The 14930-nt window shown below is 49.1% G+C and overlaps 1 long non-coding RNA gene across 1 annotated transcript in view; it reads left to right on the plus strand.

The window, feature by feature from the left end:
* LOC144486165 (uncharacterized) overlaps nucleotides 1–14436 on the plus strand; it is a 41222-nt gene extending 26786 nt beyond the window's left edge. Inside the window, exon 3 of the long non-coding RNA XR_013496229.1 lies at nucleotides 14400–14436. This is a non-coding gene — a long non-coding RNA (uncharacterized LOC144486165). The remainder of the gene's footprint in view (nucleotides 1–14399) is intronic.
* Nucleotides 14437–14930: the final 494 nt, after the last annotated feature.

The following is a 14930-nucleotide window of genomic DNA, read 5'->3' on the forward strand; positions in this document are numbered from 1 at the left end:
CGATTTCTTTGTTCTGTAATCTCCCCAACGCCCTACCATTAACTCAGTAAATCCTGCCCTGATTCGATCAACCAAAATGCATCATCTCGCATTTATCTAAATTAAACTTCATCTGCCATTTGTCAGCCCACTGGCCCAATTGATCAAGATCCCGTTGCAATCGGAGATAACCTTCACTGTCCACTATGCCACCAATCTTGGTGTTATCTGCAATCTTACTAACCATGCCTCCTAAATTCTCACCCAAATCAATATAACACGGGACATGGAGAAATCAGACATTGGTATAGTTAATGCTGGTATTTAGCATCATGCTTCAACGCCGCTACCTTTCCCTGACCTGAAATAGATGCTCTATTCAGAAATTATTTAACACTCGGCTAGTCCTGGAGGAACAGATGGACGGTGCACAGTGAAACTTTATGCTGTTGATGGCAGCCTAGAATCAGAAAGATTGAAGGAACTCACAAGATCAATCCTATTTTTGATGTGAGTGGGGTGAGAGAGAGAGTGTTGAGGTGAAGGGGAATTTTGAGGTGAGAGGGTCAGTGTTGAGGTGAGGGTGTTGCTGTGGACGTTGGGAGTGGAGGTGAGAGGCGGTTACTGAGGTGAGAGGGAGTGTGTTGATGTGAGGAGGGAGCTTTCAGATGAGAGGGGAACAACATGGTGTTATATCAATACACACTGATCCAACAAACACTCCCAGGATATTTACTGCAGGGATTAGGTGCGAAGTCAGTCTGTCCCCTCACGCTGCCAGCCAGAGTGCGGAGGGAACGGTGACAGCCCTTAAACACGGAGCAAACATCATCTGCAACATCCCATCAAACACTCCAATGTCAGCGACAGAGGTCCAGTGTCACTCCCACCGCATCTTAACTATGTGACCAGGCTGTCTCATGGCTGCTAAAGTGAAGGTTCAACTTTGTCAGGCAACCTTCAGGCTCGATATCCGTAAGCTTGCGCCCATCAGACATTTACAAGGATAAGCTGCCTCTACACTCCCATCAAATACCCTCATTGTAGATGCAGCACAGGCCCAGATACACAAACTATCTCCCTCTACACTGTCCAAACACGAATCTCCAGTGCAGGTATAGCAGAGGGTGAGATACACAGTGTGTACAGGTGAGAGGGGGAGAGGGCTCAGGCGAGAGAGGGGGAGAGGGTTGAGGCGAGAGGGGGAGAGGGTTGAGGCCGAGAGGGGGAGAGGCGTTGAGGCGAGAGGGGGAGAGCGTTGAGGCGAGAGGGGGAGAGGGTGAGGCGAGAGGGGGAGAGGGTTGAGGCGAGAGGGGGAGAGGGTTGAGGCGAGAGGGGGAGAGGGTTGAGGCGAGAGGGGGAGAGGGTTGAGGCGAGAGGGGGAGAGGGTTGAGGCGAGAGGGGGAGAGGGTTGAGGCGAGAGGGGGAGAGGGTTGAGGCGAGAGGGGGAGAGGGTTGAGGCGAGAGGGGGAGAGGGTTGAGGCGAGAGGGGGAGAGGGTTGAGGCGAGAGGGGGAGAGGGTTGAGGCGAGAGGGGAGAGGGTTGAGGCGAGAGGGGGAGAGGGTTGAGGCGAGAGGGGGAGAGGGTTGAGGCGAGAGGGGAGAGCGTTGAGGCGAGAGGGGGAGAGCGTTGAGGCGAGAGGGGGAGAGCGTTGAGGCGAGAGGGGGAGAGCGTTGAGGCGAGGGGGGAGAGCGTTGAGGCGAGGGGGGAGAGCGTTGAGGCGAGGGGGGGAGAGCGTTGAGGCGAGGGGGGAGAGGGTTGAGGCGAGGGGGGGAGGAGGGTTGAGGCGAGGGGGGAGAGGGTTGAGGCGAGGGGGGAGAGGGTTGAGGCGAGGGGGGAGAAGGTTGAGGCGAGGGGGGGAGAGGGTTGAGGCGAAGGGGGGAGAGGGTTGAGGCGAGGGGGGGAGAGGGTTGAGGCGAGGGGGGGAGAGGTTGAGACGAGGGGGGAGAGGGTTGAGGCGAGGGGGGGAGAGAGGGTTGAGGCGAGGGGGGGAGAGGGTTGAGGCGAGGGGGGAGAGGGTTGAGGCGAGGGGGGGAGATGGTTGAGGCGAGGGGGGGAGAGGGTTGAGACGAGGGGGGAGAGGGTTGAGGCGAGGGGGGGAGAGGGTTGAGGCGAGGGGGGGAGAGGGTTGAGGCGAGGGGGGGAGAGGGTTGAGGCGAGGGGGGGAGAGGGTTGAAGGCGAGGGGGGAGAGGGTTGAGGCGAGGGGGGAGAGGGTTGAGGCGAGGGGGGAGAGGGTTGAGGCGAGGGGGGGAGAGGGGTGGAGGCGAGGGGGGGAGAGGGTTGAGGCGAGTTTGGAGAGGGTTGAGGCGAGGGGGGGAGAGGGTTGAGGCGAGGGGGGGAGAGGGTTGAGGCGAGGGGGGAGAGGGTTGAGGCGAGGGGGGAGAGGGTTGAGGCGAGGGGGGAGAGGGTTGAGGCGAGGGGGGGAGAGGGTTGAGGCGAGTTCGGAGAGGGTTGAGGCGAGGGGGGAGAGGGTTGAGGCGAGGGGGGAGAGGGTTGAGGCGAGGGGGGAGAGGGTTGAGGCGAGGGGGGAGAGGGTTAAGGCGAGGGGGGGAGAGGGTTGAGGCGAGGGGGGGAGAGGGTTGAGGCGAGGGGGGAGAGGGTTGAGGCGAGGGGGGAGAGGGTTGAGGCGAGGGGGGAGAGCGTCGAGGCGAGGGGGGGAGAGGGTTGAGGCGAGAGGGGGGAGAGGGTTGAGGCGAGGGGGGGAGAGGGTTGAGGCGAGGGGGGGAGAGCGTCGATGCGAGGGGGGGGGGGAGACCGTCGAGGCGAGGGGGGGAGAGCGTCGAGGCGAGGGGGGAGCGTCGAGGTGACAGTGGGAGTGTGGAGGTGAGAGGGGAATTTGTGGTGGCGGTGAGGTTCTGTAACACACTGGTTGACGCTGCTGCCTCATGGCGCCAAAGACCCGGGTTTGATTCCAGCCTCGGCTCACTCTCTGTGTGGAGTGTGCACGTCTCCCCTGTCTGTGTGGGAATCTATCCCAGATTTTGGTAAAGAAAAGTTCAATACAGATACATCTCCTCTTGATACTGCCCTCTGAAACCCTCCCAGAACAGTTACACATGGGATTGCAGACAGAGCAAAGCTCACTCTGCAGTGTCCCATTGAATAGTTCACTGCAAAGGGTGTTTAGTCTGTGTCGAACCCCATTCTGAACCATGTTTCTGTATTTGCCATTGGGTTACTGTACATTGTGCTTCCATTGAACATTTCCAAGGATAGGGACAGCACTGGGTAAAGTATACGGTCTTGCTGCACTGCCAATTCAAACAGGCTGATAAAAGGGACGTGTATCTTCTGTATCAAACACGTTTCCATCACTGTCCATGAAGTAATCCCAAAACAGCCCCACTGATATTGATATTTTCCATTTGTGCTTTTATAATAACGGTCTTCTGTTAATTTGTTGTTATAGTTTGTGAATTACTCCTTCAGATCTTTCCGAAATACAGTTCAGACATTTGGGAATTCGAATGAATTAATTGCAAACATTTTCTGTTGTATAGAACATAGGAAAGCTACAGCACAAACAGGCCCTTCGGCCCACAAGTTGCGCCGGTCATGTCCCTACCCACCTAGGCTTATATATAGGCTTACCTAGAACCCTCAATCCTATTAAGTCCCATGTACTCATCCAGGAGTCTCTTAAAATACCCCATCGAGTTTGCCTCCACCACCACTGACGGCAGCCGATTCCACTCACCCACCACCCTCTGAGTGCAAAACTTACCCCTCACATCTCCTCTGTACCTATTCCCCAGCACCTTTAACCTGTGTCCTCTCGTAGCAGCCATTTCAGCCCTGGGAAAAAGCCTCTGTGAGTCCACCTGATCTATACCACTCAACATCTTATATCCCTCTATCAGGTCACCTCTCATCCTTCTTCTCTCCAAGGAGAAAAGACCGAACTCTCTCAACATATCCTCATAAGGCATGCCAACCAATCCAGGCAACATCCTTGTAAATCTTCTCTGCACCCTTTCAATAATTTCCACGTCCCTCCTGTAATGAGGCGACGAGAACTGAGCACAGTACTCCAAGTGGGGTCTGACGAGGGTCTTATATAGCTGCATCATTATCCCCGGACTCCTAAACTCAATCCCTCGATTGATGAAGGCCAGGTGAAAACTGCCCCAGTTAACTAAATCAGATTGATCAACTGGTTGCAATCAATGCCAAATGGGGAATAATTGTCCCGTGTAGAAGTGAGAACCCGTTCCATATTGTGATTGTTTGCAGTATTGGGACAGTGAGATGACCCGATCCAACACAAGAACACTTTGCAATATCTCCCAGTAACAGTGAGTCTGTGTGTCAGCGTTAACCAAGCGGGGTGACATTCCCGGTGGTGCTGACATCTCACGCAGAGTGAAAACCAGAATTCAATTGGTGGGGATTGCCTTGTTAAATTCAGCTGGGGATTTATTGAGGGAATTTGTGAAAATGCATGTGGAGATCTTATACAATCTAATTGAAAAACATTTCGAAATCCGTTTCTCGAACTGACTGTACAGAACAGAAGAGGTACATTTATAGAGATCTCAAGGTGAATAACATTAGTTGCAGTCACTGAACACCAGCAGTAACTTTTTAATGCATATCATTTTATACATGTTTCACATGCAGTGAATATATTTATTTTAATTCCGGTCTCTGAGCAGTCAGATATTGATACAGATAATTCTGATATTTAGCACCATGCTCCCACACTGCCACCTCTGCTTGACCTGAAATAGATGCTCTGTTCCGCAATTATTTAAACCAAGTGTATTCGTGGAGGAACAAACTTACATTCTGCATTCAAACTTTATGTTGTTGAGATCAGCCCAGGATTAGAATGATTGAAGGAGCGGAAGGTTTTTGAGACAGTTTGTGTGACGCTGCTGCTGTGTTGCCTTTATTCGTTTTGTAACGTGGGGGTCGCAGGGAATCAGTAGCGACAATAAGAGTGAGGTCAGTGATGTATCTGTTTGTCAGTTGGTAATAAGAATGAAGTCGGTGATACACCTGGAAGGTAAAGGCAGTAGGGATGAGGTTAGCCATGCACCTGGATGTGTATTGACAATCAGAGCAATTCAGTAATGTATCTGTACAGGTTGTGAAAGGAGAGTGCGGTCACTGCTGTTCCTAAATACCTGGTTCCAATAAGAATCAGGTTATTTCTGCATCTGCAGGGACAGGTGTAGCATCGGGGAAACACAAGATAAAACTCCATCTGCAATTTCCCCAGCAAACACACCCAGGGCAGGGACAGCGGGCGGATGTTTGAGTTGTGTGGAGTGGGGGGGGGGGGGGGGGGGCTGTGTGTGGAGTGAAAGTTTATTTTGGAAGTGAGGGGGAGAGTGATGAGTTGAGAGGCGGTGTATTGAGATGAGGGGGAGTTTGTTGAGGTGAGGGGGAAAGTTAAAATGAGATGGCGGGAGCTGAGGCGAGACAGAGTGCTGAGATGAGAAGAGAGAGCTGATATGAGAGAGGGAGAATGTTGATGTGAGACAGAGTGTAGGATTTGGCCCCGCGCTCTCCCCAAATTCGGATAATCCCACCAGAGGTAATTGGATCTTGACACGGTCTGTGCCCATCTGCTCCGACTCCCATGCGGTGTGGGACGGGAAATTCATATCTTGGGGATCTTGAGGTGAGCAGCGTCGAGATGAGATGGGTAGTGTTGTGGTGCGTGGGGTAATGTAGAGGTGAGTGGGAGGATTGATGTGAGGAGGGAACATGTTAAGGTGAGAGGGGGAGAGTTCTGTTGATTGGGAGAGTGTTGAATTGAGAGCACGTGTTCTGGTGAGAGGAATTGATGTTAACCCTCTATGGGACAATGTAAATGTGAGAGGGAGAACTTAGAAGCGAGACGGATCGTGTTGAGGAGAAAGGGTGTAATGTCTGTGTGATGGAGATTGTGTAGAGATGGGAAGGGGAGTATTGAGGTGAGCGGGAGTGTGTTGAGGTGAGGGAGTGTGTTGACGTGACAGGATAGTGTTGGTGTGAGAGAGAGAGTGTTGGGGTAATGGGGAGTGCTGAGTTGAGAGTGAGAGTGTTAATGTTGTCATGTGAGTGGACCTTTCAGCAATTTTGTTTAAATCGTGCAGCTTACATGGAGGTGTAGATAAGCTGTGGCAGTCAGGTGGTGGTTTTCTTTTGGTCTTTTAGTTTAGTTTTGGGAAGCAGTTTAGCAGCAAGCTCAGAAGCAATCTCTCTCCCTCTCCCTGTCCTTCTCTTTTGAAAAGGCTGTGTTTTGTGGAACAGACTCGACTGCAACCTCTGCTGAGTTTCTCAAGGGATTTTGAGCATTCAGCCCAGGAGGCTGGACACGTGTAATAATTCGGCATTAACCTCTGCTGTATTGTGGTGATTTGGAGGGTTTTGTGGATTGGATGTTGGCTTTGGTTGGAACACACCAGAGATATGTCCTTCAGAGTTGTACATTATCGTGGTTGTTGTGTTTCTTGTTTGTAATTGTTAAAAGTTCTTGCTAATTGTCTTACTACACATGTCAACAATATTCTTAATGAAACTTTGTTTTGAATAAGAGTTCCTCGTGGGTCAGTTCACTCACACCTGAAGTGAAACCTCCCATGCTCCTTCTAGTCAGATTCAAGGTAAAGAGTTACAGGTCACTCGAGCTTCATGGAACAACTGGGAGTATCCAACCTGACTGAGAACAACTGGGGGCTCCGGGATTGAAACCTATATTTCTTGATTGATTTGGGATTAGTGAACTCAGACAGTGAGCGGTGAGCAGATTTGTGTTTTCTTTTCAGGTGTTGTATTCCAGTGGAAATAGGGAGTGTGGTTTGGATTAATGCCTCTTTCAGAGGCTCAGAAGTTTCTGCGGGTGGAGGAAGTCACACAAGTTACCTGACAGATAGTGACTAAAGCAAAGCTTTTGGAATTGGAAACACATTCCAGTTGACATTGCCTGACAGAGTACAGAAAGGAGAGATCATTGTGGCAATAGCACAACATTTGGAATTGTCAGAAGCTCAGTCAGAATCGTTGGAAATTCAGTTACAAATGAAACTGACTCAATATAAAAAATAATTAAAACGATTTGAATTACAGGGAAAAGAAAAGGAAAGGGAGGAACAGCAAGCAAAATAATTGAATCAATCTGAATTACAGGCAAAAGGGAAAAAGGAGGCAAGGGAAAAATAGAGAGACTTTGAACATTGGAAACTGGCCTTCAAATGTAAACATCGTGTCTGATTGGCGGAGGTAAAGGGTAAAGTACAGACTGAGGGTAGGGATGAGGATAGTGAGAGAATGAGGGGCAGAAAATACATCAGGAGATAGAAAAGGCAATGTTACAATAATCATGGGGGACTTCAATATGTAGGTTTCTAAGATTCTAAGGTGGACTGGGAAAATCAGGTAGGTCGTGGATCCCAAGAAAAGGAATTTGTGGAATGTCTAAGAGATGGTTTTTGGAGCAGCTTGTGACAGAGCCTACTACGGAACAAGCAATTCTGGATTTGGCGATATGTAATGAGGCAGACTTGATTCGGGAACTTAAGGTGAAGGAACCCTTAGGGAGCAGTCACCACAATATGATAGAAGTTACCCTGCAGTTTGAGAGGAAGAACCTGGAATCAGATGTAAAGGTATTTGAATTAAATAAAGACAACCACAAGGACATGAAGGTGGAGCTGGCCAGAGTTGATTGGAAAGGGAGCCGAGCAGGGGAGAAAGTGGAACAGCAATGACAGGAGTTCTTGAGAGTTATTTGGGAGGCACAACAGGAATTCATCCCAAGGAGGAGGAAACATGCCACAGGGAGGACGAGGAATCCATGGCTGACGGGGAAGCCAAGGGCAGCAAAAACACAAAATGGAAAGCATCCTTAGTGGCAAGGATTAGTGGGAAGGCAGAAGATTGAGAAGCTTTTGAAAGCGAGCAGAGGACAACTTAAAAAAGCAATAAGAGGGGAGAAGATGTAATCTGAGTGTAAGCGAGCTTGTATTATAAAAGAGGAGGAGGAGGTTTTCCAATATAAGTTAAGAGAGAGGCAAAAATACCCATTGGATCACTGAAAAATGAGGCTGGAGAAGGAATAATAGGAAACAAAGAAATGGCAGAGGAACTGAATAGTTTGCATCAGTCTTCACGGTTGAAGACACCAGTGGGATGCCAGAGCTCCAGGAGAGTCGGGGGACACAGGTGGGTGTAGTGGCCATCACTCAGGAGAAGGTTCTGGGGAAACTGAAAGGTCTGTGGGTGGATAAATCACCTGGACCGGATGGAGTACACCCCAGGGTTCTCAAATACATAGCTGAGGAAATTGTGGTGGCATTGGTGGTGATCTTTCTTTGATAAGGCGCAGCATAGGAGACTGTTATATAAGTTAAGTGCCAATGGTGTTGAAGATAAGATCCTGGCATGGATAGAGGATTGGCTGACTGGCAGAAGGCAGAGATTGGGGATGAAGGGATCTTCTTTCAGGATGGCAGCCGGTGACAAGTGGTGCGCCTCAGGGGTCGGTGCTGGGACCACAACTTTTCACAATACACGTTAATAATTTGGAAAAACGAAATGAAGGCACGGTTGCTAAGTTTGGTGAGGATACAATGATATGCAGAGGGACAGGGAGTATTGCGGAAGTGGGAGGGGGAGGAGGAGGGCTGCAGAAGGACTTGGACACGTTAGGACAGTGGGCAAAGAGGGGGCAGATGGAATACAATGAGGAAAAGTGTGAGGTTATGCACTTTGGAAGGAGGAATGGAGGCAGAGACTATTTTCTAAATGGGGATATGCTTCGGAAATCAGATGCACAAAGGAATTTGGGAGGCCTTGTTCAAGATTCTCTAAAGGTTAACCTGCAGGTTGAATCGGCAGTTAGGAAGGCAAGTGGAATACTGGCAATCATGTCGAGAGGCCCCGCACCAGGTTCAGACCCACCCAGGTTCAGACAGAGACGCTGTTCAGATTCACACAAGGTTTGGACTCGGATCATGTTCAGATTCACACCGTATACAGACTCACCTCAGCTTCACAATCACAGAAACATTGAAATATAGGAACAGCAGGAGCAGGCCATTCGGCCCTTGGAGCCAGCTCCGACATTCAGTTTGATCAGGGATCATCATCAACTTCAATATCCTGACCATCCCTTGCTCCCAGATCCCGTGATCACTTTAGCCCCAAAAGCGATACATAATTTCTTCCTGAAATCACGAAAGGTTTTGGCCTCAGCTACTTTCTGTGGTAGCGAAGTGGAGAAATTTCTCCTCACCTCTGTTCTAAAAGGTTGTTGCTTATCTTCAAACCATGAACCCTCGTCCTCAACTCCCTGAGCATCGGGAACATTCTTTCTGAATCTACCCTGTCTAAACATGGTCCAATAATATATGTTTCACTCTAATGAACTCCAATGAATAAAGCCCTAACCGACTTAGTCTCTCTTCATATCACAGACTTGCCATCCCAGGAATCAGCCTGGTAAACATTCGCTGTCCTCCCCCTATAGCGAGGATATCCTTCCTCAGATAAGGACACCAAAACTGCACACAATACTGGAAGTGTGGCCTCAGCAATGCCCTGTACAGCTGCAGTGACACATCTCTCTTCCTGTACTCCAATCTTATCCCTATGAAGGGCAGCATTACAGTTGTCTTCTTTACTGCCTGTTGTACATGCGCGCTTACTTTCACTTACTGATGCATACGGACACCAAGGCCTCGCTGAGTATCCACCTCTCTCAAGTTACACCCATTCAAATAATAATCTGCCTTCCTATTATTGCTGCTAAAGTGGATAAACTCACATTTACCCACATTTTACTGCAACTTGCTTTGCACATGCCCACACATTGAGCCTGTTCAAATCACACTGAAGCATGTCTGCATGTTTCTCATAGCTCACCCTCACACACCTTTTATCATCTGCAAATTTGGAGATGATACATTTAGTTCCATTTTCAGAATAATTAATATATAATGTGAGCAGTTGGGGTCCGTGCACAGATTCCTGCAGAACCCCACTAGACACTGACTGCTAATCAGAAAAAGGCCCATTTATTGCCAACTCTTTGCTTTCTATCAGTGAACCAGCTTTCTATCCGTCTCAAAACATTGCCTGTAATCCCATGTGCTTTCACTTTACATGGCAGTCTGCGATGTGAGAACTTGTCAAAAGTCTTCTGAAAGTCTCAATAAACACATCTGCTCACGTCACTTTCTGAACTGTAATGTCTGGGGGACACCTACCCACACTGGACCTGGCCGTAAGGGACCGGGCAGTAAGGGACACAAGACACAGCAATACCTCTCCACCCACTTCCCTAAACTCCCACACTTACCCCAACTCTCAGTGCTTCACTCTCTGCAGCTTGCATTCTGTGGAGCTCCCTGAGTGGGCACATTTCACAGGCCTCAGTTTGGTAGTTTATATTTGCCCGTGTCCAACACATGAACCTGATTGAAGTCACTGCACCCCCTCCCCCTCTAGGTCTGAGTAACTGCCGAGGGCTGACCACCTTGGAAGCCTTTTTTGGAGTTTCAATGCTGGGTCCGGTTCCTGCTGCTCAGCCTCGGAAGTGAGTGGGGTTCAGCAGACCGGAGCTCGCCTCTTCCACCATGAGCGTGTGGCCCGAGTTCCCTTTATCGGGTGACAATGTGATCGAGAGGCTAAACCCACTGTGTCCATTTCAGACTCCGAGGTTCCCACTGGCGGAGATGGGGAACAGGAGCCGGAGAGCCTGGAATTCTTTCCAAAGTTCCCGCTGTGCTGGGAATTGATTTTTCCTGCACGGCCTGGGACTTCATGGCTTGTAGATGATTGAAGCATTCCCATAGGATGGTATCTCCCAAGCGGACTTGATAGGAAACTGGCCCTGTTCCAGACTCGACCGTGCCTCATAACCACGTGGATCCATTGCCATGATTCTTTACCAATAACCTATCTCCTGCCTTTAGGTGCCTCTCCCGGCTGGTGGGAACGGCACTGGCTGTTAGCGCCCACCCTCAGAAGGTCAGACGTAACACTGGGCGGAGTGAACTTCCCATGACCAACTCTGCTGGGGCTATTCCAGTTGTTGAAGAGGGGAGGTCGGGGGGAGGTTGGAGGGTGTCATTCTGTCATTGAAGATGAAATCTGGATGGTTTGGTGTCCAAAGAGACTGAGGGATGGTATTTTGAACCTGCTTTTACTGTTTGGGCCGCTCTTTCTGCCAGGCCGTTGGATGATGGGTAATATGACACTGCCCAAACGTGTTAATTTCTGTTCAACTTCATCGAATGCACAAATTCCTGGCTGATGAAGGGTGGTCCATTTTCAGAAACTAACATTTCCGGGATCCCGGGTGTCAAGAAAGAGGTGTGAAGTTTCTCCACTCTTGTCCTTGTGTTTGAGTAACTCACCCTGTGTACGGCCATCCATTTTGAATCAGCATCTACCATTACCAGGAACATAGACCCCATGAACGGACCGGCACTGTCCATGTGCAGCCACGTCTATGGCCGTCCTGACCATTCCCAAGTGTGAAGAGTAGCGACTGGTGATAGTTCTGCTCTTGTTGATATTGACAACACTGACCCACGCGCAAATATCCGTCCCCATACCTGGCCACCAACAGGGCAACTTGGAGGATCTTCAGTTTGCCACTCCTGGGTGGCCATGGTAAAGTTCACCATGGGATGGTGACCCTGGCTCAGGATGACACTCTGGAACCCCAAAGGCGTGTGCCATCTTCCACAGTCAGCTGCTCTCTGCCATTCCAATATGGGTGCAATTCAGGCTGGAACGGCCTTGTGGATTCCCCCATCAGCACTAGCTGCTTCAATTCATTCAGGAATGGATAATTTTGCCTCCACAGCCGAATATTATTGGCAGCCACTGGGAGAGTTTTGAAAAAGTTCATGATTACTATCTCTTCCATTGTGGGTACGACAAGTGTCTGTGAATCGTACCAACTCAAGGCATTGGCGTCAGTGACTCAGCCTCCTGGGTAATGGTAGGCGGACAGTAATAAAGCCCACAGCTGGATATGGGCCAATGTTATGGGCTGCACCGCCATGCGGGTACTTCTGGAATTTCTTTCCCCGAACTGTCACCATTGACGAGGTGTCACAGTGGTTAGCGCTGCTGCCTCATAACACCAGAGACCTGGGTTCAGTTCCTGGCTTGGGTCAATGTCTGTGTGAAGTCTGCACATTCTCACCGTATCTGCATGGGTTTCATCTGGTTTCTCCGGTTTTCTCCTGCAGTCTGAAAGACGTGCTGGTTCGGTGCGTTGGCCATGCTCAATTCTCCCTCAGTGTACCCGGACAGGCACCAGTGAGTGTCGACTAGGCGATTTTCACATTAACTTCATTGCAGTGTTAATGTAAGCCTACATTTGACACTTTATAAATATTAAACTTCCTCTCAGTATGAATGGTTGAATATCGCTGGGAAACCTCATCTCGCTGTCAGTAAAAGTGCACGTGAATAAGTTCATAATTGGAAACAAGAATCCTCCTGCCAGCTTTGAAGCTAAGTCCTCGATCAGAGGGATTGGGTATTTATCCAGCTGTGAGAAACAGTTTACCGTTTGTTTAAAATTTCCCAGTACAAAGTATTTGTATTCAATCTTGGGACTTGGGTGTCACTGGCCGGCCAGCATTTATTGCCCATCCCTAGTTGCCCATGTTCAGAGGACAATTTCGTGTCAACCACTTGGAGTCACATTTAGTCCTGACCACATAAGGACGACAGATTTCCTTCCCTGGGACATTGGTGAACCAGATGGGTTTTTCCGAAAATCGACAATGCTTTTATGATCACCAGCTGATTCTGAATTCCAGACATATTTATTCAAATTCCACCATCTGCTGTGACGGGATTCGAACCCGGGTGCACAGAACTTTAGCTGAGTTTCTGTATTAATAGTGTAGTGATAAAAGCACCAGTCCATCACATCCACACCCAGAGTGTACACACCCTGACTTCCGGTAACCGAGACACACCATATTATATACGTCTGCAGGGCTCCCGGATTGGACAGCATTAACTGTCTCAAACAGGGAGCTCATATTCCAATAACTCCACCTGATGGTTATCGATAAAGTCATTAAGTATGTCTCTGTCTCTCTGTCTCTTTCTGTCTTTCTGTGCATGCCTCTCTCTGTATCTCTCACTCTCTGTCTCTCTCTCTCTCTCTGCCTGTTTCTCTGTGTCTCTTACTGTCTCTCTGCATCTCCCTCATTCACCTTCTCTCTACACTCTTCCTCCGTGTCTCCTCCCCCCTCAGTCTCACTCTCCTTCTCCCTCTCCTTCTCTGTCCCCCTTTTCTTATTTCTCTGTCTTTCTCTCTCTCTACCTCGCTCTGTCTTTTGCTCTTGCTGTGTCCATTGTACTCATTCAGTCTCACTTTTTTAAATTCACTGACGCTCTCTGTCTCTGTTTCTGTTTCTCTCTGCCTCTCTTTCTGTCTCCCTTTCCGTCTCAGTCTCCCTCTCTCATTACATTCTGCCATCTGTCTCCCTCTGTCTCCCTTTCTCATTCCCTGTCCATCTCCCTCCCCATTTCCCCCAATCTCAATCCCTGTTTTTCTCGCTCTGAGAGTCCCTATCTGTCTCTGTCCTTTCTCTTTCTCTCTCTCTGTTTCTCCCCCTGTATCTGTTAGAAACTCTTTCAAACTGTGTCACGCTCCATGTATTTGTACCCGTCCCTCTCTCTGTCAACCTCCGTCTCTCTATCACTCCCAGTTCTGCTCTCACTGCCCTCTCTCTCTCTTTATCTGTCACTCTCTCTGTGAGGCTGTTTGTTATTTATAGTTTGAAAGTCCAATAGAAAGAGTCAGGGCTCTTGTAGTTGGAGTTTCCTCTCAGTGTCTAATGAGTTGTAGAATTGCAGTAAGGGGATATTTCAGCAGATTTATTAGCTGCTGCCTGAAGTGAGTCTGTGTCACAGCATAAATGGCAGTGTTTGTACAACAACTTGTGAGTTGCAACATGAAACCAAATTCCAGAACATAGTAATCTAACCATACCGACTGATAGCCCAAATCATACATCCGACTCCATATAGAATAAACCATGAATGTCGACCATAAGAGGATGAAATTGGCTGAGATAACAAACAGTAAAATGATGGATTTCCTGCGACTCTCCATCTCAGGGTCTCTGGGATTCTCCCCACTGCTGTGAGCCCGGAGTCTCCTGCGGGCTCTGCTGCTCATTAAAATGTGTCTGACGGTGAAAACGTTGAGCAGCAGAATCAGGACGAACGGGACAGCCGGGGTTAGAATGTGGTGGAGGAACTCGATTGTTCCCCAGACCGGAGAGAACAGAACATCCATTGTGACATCACAAAACCAGGGGTCGTTCATCAGCGGATATCTATTTAATAACATAAAATACCAGAAGATGTTCTTTAAACAGCTCAGCACCGTCACTGTTCCCAGAACCACAGCCGCCGATTTCTCACTGCAATATTTACTCTTCAGCTTGGGGCAGCAAATGGCCACAAATCGATCAAAGGTGAAAGTGACGGTGAACCAGACAGAACAGTCAGTGGCTGCAAAAAGCAGGACGGCGTGGATGTTACACACGGGGACCCAGTACAGGAAATCAAACTGTTCCTGGTAAAGAATGGGAATGTGTCTGAATATCAGGTCGAGGATAACGACCAGCAGATCCCCCGCTGACATGGCCACCAGGTAACGAGTCACACATTTGGACAGACCACAGTTTCTGCTCGTCAGGGTCACAATTGTGATCATGTTCACTGTCAGGAAGGGAAATAAAGAATAAAATTAGACAGGATTCAGGGAAAGATGTTACCATTTGGACTGAGGATGGGTTGAAATGAAAAAGAATGGACACACATAAAATCACTGAAATCTGTTTTTAAAAAATCCAGCATGTCTGTTGCAGTGTGAGAGGAAAGTGGAGCATCCGGAGGAAACCCACACAGACACGGGGAGAAGGTCCAAACTCCACACAGACAGTGACCCAAGCCTGGAATTGAACCCAGG

Source organism: Mustelus asterias, unplaced genomic scaffold (assembly GCF_964213995.1).
Source record: "Mustelus asterias unplaced genomic scaffold, sMusAst1.hap1.1 HAP1_SCAFFOLD_291, whole genome shotgun sequence".
NCBI lineage: Eukaryota > Metazoa > Chordata > Chondrichthyes > Carcharhiniformes > Triakidae > Mustelus > Mustelus asterias.